This window comes from Temnothorax nylanderi, unplaced genomic scaffold (genome assembly GCF_030848795.1).
Source record: "Temnothorax nylanderi isolate EJ_2023f unplaced genomic scaffold, tnyl_v1.0 TNYL_tig1314_pilon, whole genome shotgun sequence".
Lineage (NCBI taxonomy): Eukaryota > Metazoa > Arthropoda > Insecta > Hymenoptera > Formicidae > Temnothorax > Temnothorax nylanderi.
Window position 1 is genome coordinate 1 of NW_027250376.1, and position 6,314 is coordinate 6,314.

The following is a 6,314-nucleotide window of genomic DNA, read 5'->3' on the forward strand; positions in this document are numbered from 1 at the left end:
AAATGTTTTCAAAAATGTTTTCCAAATGTTTTAAAAAATATTTAAAAACATTTCTTTGCTGATTGGGTCCTCGGTCTAATCACAAAATTCAAAATAGAGTAGTCTCAACTTGACAGCCTGTGCCACAATGCCAATGCCGTATTTGTCGGGTCTGTGATCGTTAGGAATTATCGTGAGCTAGCAAAAATCGATGGTCAGAATTCAGCTTATGATACGCAATGGCCGGTGCATTTCCATTAATTATGTCATATCAAATCGTTCATTATATTACACAAACGCTTATTAATTTAGAGGCACATTGCTAAGGGTCTCGGTTTTTTTTCTTTTCAAGTTGCTCCCTACATTAATGAACTTATGACATTAGCTAATTACGATTATTCAATATGAATATGAAAAGATACATGTACAATAAACATGATTAATCTAATTCAATATCATCCTCACTTCCTTTTGCTCTTTACTTTCATTCGTTTTCTCACTCCAATAGACTGTTCTGCGTTGTCATCCTCGTTGCCACCACCGCGTCTTCGTTACCCGACTTTTTGTTCTCTTCAATGTTTTTCATGTCCTAGGTGTTACAATATCCTGAAAATAATTTTAAGTAATATAACAAAACCCTAAAAGTTAAACCTATGGTTAAATAATATATGGAATTTTAAGTAAAAATGCATTCAAATTTATATATCTAAAATCTACTTACACGTAGGAGTTGATAATAATCTCGTTGATTGGAATGTGGCTTGGATCAGTCAACTCGCGAAACTGTAATATAATAATAAATTGATTCAAATTTTCGGATACATCACTTCATACGATTCTTTCACACGATGACGGTTAATGTTAATTTCCTTACCTTATTATTATGTTTCGCGTGTTCTATACTTGTCGTCATAACGAAACATCTGACCGAGACATTGCGCTTCTTGGCTACCTGTATCTCTTTCTCGAAGCTGGATCGGGATTGGTATTGTCTATAACTATACTTTTTCCTTGATTCAAGTATATTGTTGGACTGCGGCAATGCACTTCTGCCAGCTGCCTAAAGTGTCTCTGTTGACGTATCCGTATTCCTTCAGATAATTCTTTGCAAAATGCGATTTTTCGGAGTCTGGACTGCCGATCATAAGTACCACCTGTTAATGGATATCTATAAGCACGAGGAAAGAGCGGGCCTCTGTTCACATTTGACGTTCACAATGATATTCGTGTTATGCACGATGCTTCTGTCGAAATCGAGGAATCACATGCCGGAAAAGTTTTACTTAGGTATTTATCATTAAAAGAATACTTTGTATAATTCTCTTTTATGTTATTTTTTATTTTTTCTCATTAGATCATGGTACCAGAGGAACAAACACATTTTTCCAGCGAGTAGATGGGAACCTTTTGATCCAACGAAAAGTTACGACAAGTATACAGTGTCGGATAAAAATAGGAAGAAAGATAAAATCTGATAAACTTAGATTCAACGAATTGTCCAATTTCGTTTAAAGGATTCAGATTCAAAGGACTGTAAATATTAATAACCAGATAAATAACTTTGTTTCATCGTACAATTGATTCATTGTTCAACAGATTGTACCTATATATATATATATATATATATATATATATATGGGACGTTTCACGTCAACCGGATCACTTGTCTGCCCAAAATTTGAAGCGACCTACGAAGATGTTCGATAGCTCAAAAAATTAGTCTTTACTAGTACTTTCGAAAGTCATGTGCCCCGTTTTGAAATCCAAGATGGCTGATCCAATATAGCGGCTGAAAGCCTGAAAATTGGAGAAAAATCTACATAATTTAACGTAATCATGTTTTTAAATATTGATTCGGTTTTGAAATGGCTTGGTAAGGAGTTTTCAGTGTCTCTGATCACGATCCTGGAGTTGAATAACTGATATCTAAGATGGCGGATCCAATATGGCGACTGAAAGTGTAAAAATTAGTAAAAAGCTAATCTTATCTTGGTTACGTTACTGAAATTCAAGACGGCGTATCCAATATGGTTGCAGAAACCGTAAAAAGTCTACTTAATTTAAAAATCAAATTGTTACTGTGGTTACTACTCTAACGTTTTTTTTTTTTTTTTTTTTTTCAGAGTAGTTAGTGAGCAATCCCATCGGTAACTCAGTGAGCTGTTAATATTATATTTTCTCCAGCAGTCTTTTCAGAAGTTGATGAAACTTTCCCAACTTTCTTAAAAATCTTAAAATCAAATGTTGCTTCTCCAACAGTCCTTTTCAGGATAGTTGGTGAGCGAATACTATAGGTTGCTCAGAGAGTTACTGTGGTGGCTTCCCTAACGGTCCTTTTCAGGATAGTTAGTGAGCATTTCCATCGGTAACTTAGTGAGCTATCGATATATTTTCTCCAACAGTCCTTTTCAGGATAGTTGGTGAAAATTTCTTTTTCACGGTTCAGTAAGCTGATGTTCCTTCTCCAACAGTCCTTTTCAGGATAGTTGGTGAGCGAATACTATAGGTTGCTCAGAGAGTTACTGTGGTGGCTTCCCTAGCGGTCCTTTTCAGGATAGTTAGTAAGCATTTCCATCGGTAACTTAGTGAGCTATCAATATATTTTCTCCAACAGTCCTTTTCAGGATAGTTGGTGAAAATTCTTTTTCGCGGTTCAGTAAGCTGGTGTTGCTTCTCCAACAGTCCTTTTCAGGATAGGTGGTGAACTAATACCATAGGTTGCTCATAGTTACTGTGGTGGTTTCAACGGTTCTTTTCAAATTGACTGCTCTTACCTTTGACTATCGGATTCCTAATTAGTAGACTTTTTAAAAAATAATCTATAAAATATTTATTAGAGAAAATGGAGTTTAAATTAAGTAGTCTTTTTACGGTTTCTGCAACCATATTGGATACGCCGTCTTGAATTTCAGTAACGTAACAAGATAAGATTAGCTTTTTACTAATTTTTACACTTTCAGTCGCCATATTGGATCCGCCATCTTAGATATCAGTTATTCAACTCCAGGATCGTGATCAGAGACACTGAAAACTCCTTACCAAGCCATTTCAAAACCGAATCAATATTTAAAAACATGATTACGTTAAATTATGTAGATTTTTCTCCAATTTTCAGGCTTTCAGCCGCTATATTGGATCAGCCATTTTGGATTTCAAAACGGGGCACATGACTTTCGAAAGTACTAGTAAAGACTAATTTTTTGAGCTAACGAACATCTTTGTAGGTCGCTTCAAATTTTGGGCAGACAAGTGATCCGGTTGACGTGAAACGTCCCATATATATAATATATATATATATATATATATATATATATATATATATTACAATATATATACGCGTATATATATATAGCTACATTGTATTTTTAAGGACTGTGATTTTAATTCATTTAGTTATGTGATAATATTTAATTCATTTACTCGATTATGTAGCTCTACTAAATTACAGTCCTTTGAATCTGAATCCTTTAAACGAAATTAGACAATTCGTTGAATCTAAGTTTATCAGATTTTGTCTTTCTTCCTATTTTTATCCGACACTGTATACTTGTCGTAACTTTTCGTTGGATCAAAAAGTTCCCATCTACTCGCTGGAAAAATGTGTTTGTTCCTCTCGTATCATGATCTAATGAGAAATAACATAAAAGAGAATTATACAAAGTATTCTTTTAATGATAAATACCTAAGTAAAATTTTTCCGGCATGTGATTCCTCGGTTTCGACAGAAGCATCGTGCATAACACGAATATCATCGTAAACGTCAAATGTGAACAGAGGTTCGCTTTTTCCTCGTGCCTAATCGCAATATTACATACATTAAAATAACATGCCAACATTGTGATATTGCTTCATAAGTTTTATCATTTAGTATCTTTACCTTAGTTACAATAAAATCGTAAAACGTATAATGGTGCGGTAATATAAGAAATATCCTCCTTGACATACATTAACTGATCTGCCATTACTGTTTTAAGCTCGCTGAATTCACGCCTCAAAACTTCTAAACATCTCTGAAGAAGCTGATAGATAGAATTACCTGTATGTGAAAATTTAATAATTTATGCCGTAGAACATTATATATCACGCCAATGTTACTCCAAAAGTGACACTGGAGTCTTTTAATAAATCACTAAGACATTCACCTTTCTTCATTATAACACTCCGACGATGGCCAGATCCATCCCAATAACTGAATGTGATCTCAATTTCTTCTTCCTTCAACGCGTTCTGCTTTCTAGCCCATTCTTGCCTCAATTCTTCCTTAAGTTTATTTTCCTCCTCCTCCCTTTCCCTATCTGGCAAGAAACTTGTATCTACATCTGGATTTTCTTAATCTTCTTAATCGCGGGGCCATCAGATTGCACATTTTCTGACTGCAGGGATTTTTCGGCATTGTCTTCGTCAGAAGACATCTCAGCTACATCTTCGGCTTCGTCCAGATTAAAAGACAAAGCTTGAATCTGTCTCTGCTGTTTGTTCTTTTCTGTCTGCTTCGCCGCTAACTGTTCTTTCCTTTTCCTGCTCTTTTTCACGTTCCTTCTATCTATATCAAAGCATAAAACACTGGGCAAAAATCACATAACATTTAGAGCACTGGGCAGAAATCACACACACATATATATATATATATATATATTCACGCCAAACTGCATATATAACATCGTGTTATTTTTACATTACATTTAGGAAAATTATTCATATAGACGTTAAACTTACATACATAGGGAGCTTTCCAGCAAGTGACACAAGCCGACACAAACGTCGTTCTATCTTTCTTTTTTGGCATTTTGGAGTAACAAAGACAAACGATACCTGTGTCGACTTGTGTCGCTTGCTGGAAAGCTCTCATAAATGAATCTCGCGTTTTATGTAAAATCGCGTTTTATGTTAAATTTGTAAGAAATCGGTAATCTAACCTATACTATGTTTACGCGAGCGTTACTTAATTCTGTAGTAACTTACGAACGATACGATAATTCCTCCGCATAAACTGGAGATTTTATAGTAACTACGATGATATCGTTCGTATAAGTTACTACAGAAGTAATACTCACGTAAACGTAAACTATTACAATTCCTGTCACATGCACTTAGTCGCGTAAAAGAGTCACGGTGCGGTCACGCTTCGCGTCGTATAATAATAGGATAATTATATGTAAATAAAACAATTACCTTGAATCAGAAAAAATATTAATCGTCGCGTCGCGTAAAGAGTCACGGTCGGTCTCGCTCCGGCTCACTACCGTGTCTCTCGATAGGTTAACTGAACTGACAGTGACAGCGCACTGAACGCACTATCTGCACTGCGCGCAGTACACACACGTATTAACTGAACTGACTGTGACAGCGCGCTGGCGAAAGCGCCGCCAGTGTCGAAAAAGTGAAAAGGACGCGATTCCAGCCAATGAAATGATGGCATGGCATGGCATGAGAGACGGTCGACGTAGAAGAAGAAGTATCTTAAAAATAAATTTTCACATTTGGACTTTGCGTCGCAATATCTCCGCTCGTAGGGCACGTAGCGGAAATATTATAAGAGAACCCCCCCCTAATTCGACCCCAAGCTATTGATCAAGCCTACTTAGAACTTGATCCGTTCACATCGTTATCGAGATCTCAACATCTTGAGTACTCGCAACCCGTCGCGTCGCGTAAAAGAGTCACGGTCGGTCTCGCTCCGCGTATACTTGGCGCGAGACACTACCGTGTCTCTTGATATATACATACATTGGGAGAGTTTCTATTAATTCCTTTTAGTTCACCTACATTTTGTAGAAATCGCAATGGACACTGTATAATAATATACGATTATGTTCAATGGTCTTATTGTTTTAGATATTGCAAAAATGGACCTCTCTGGCACAGGCAACATTACACCGCAAAAATTTGTACATCCCAAGTAGCAAAAAATATTTTTTAAACGTTTTTAAAAACATTTTCAGTAATGAAAAAAAATATTTAAAAACCGTTTAAATTAATGGGATAGATCCTTTTTTTCTTATTAAAAAAATATTTATTTTAATATTGTAAAAAAATGTTTTTTTAACATTAAAAAATGTGTTTTTAATATTAAATAAACGTTTGTTAACATTAAAAAATGTTTTTTTAACATTAAATAAATGTTTTATTAGCATTAAAAATTTTTTTAATGTTTAAGAACGCTTATTTTAACAACTTTTTCGACAAAGAAACGTTTAAAGAACGTTCTTTTTCTTTATCTAGGACTAGGAGAAGTTATAAAGACCGCATTCCTAACTGTTTCCTTATGGCTGCGGTCCTTTTGACGCTACAAATGCTTCGAAGCGTTCTTCTTCTCCTTCTTTCTTTATTGAAAG

The 6,314-nt window shown here is 35.2% G+C and overlaps 1 long non-coding RNA gene across 1 annotated transcript; it reads right to left on the reverse strand.

Moving 5' to 3' along the window:
- Positions 1 to 658: 658 nt before the first annotated feature.
- Positions 659 to 4,437, reverse strand: LOC139787177 (uncharacterized). Its single transcript, XR_011722544.1, has 4 exons — positions 4,122 to 4,437; positions 3,857 to 4,015; positions 854 to 1,133; positions 659 to 762 (listed from the first exon to the last, which is right to left on the reverse strand). It is a non-coding gene; the product is annotated as an uncharacterized lncRNA (long non-coding RNA).
- Positions 4,438 to 6,314: the final 1,877 nt, after the last annotated feature.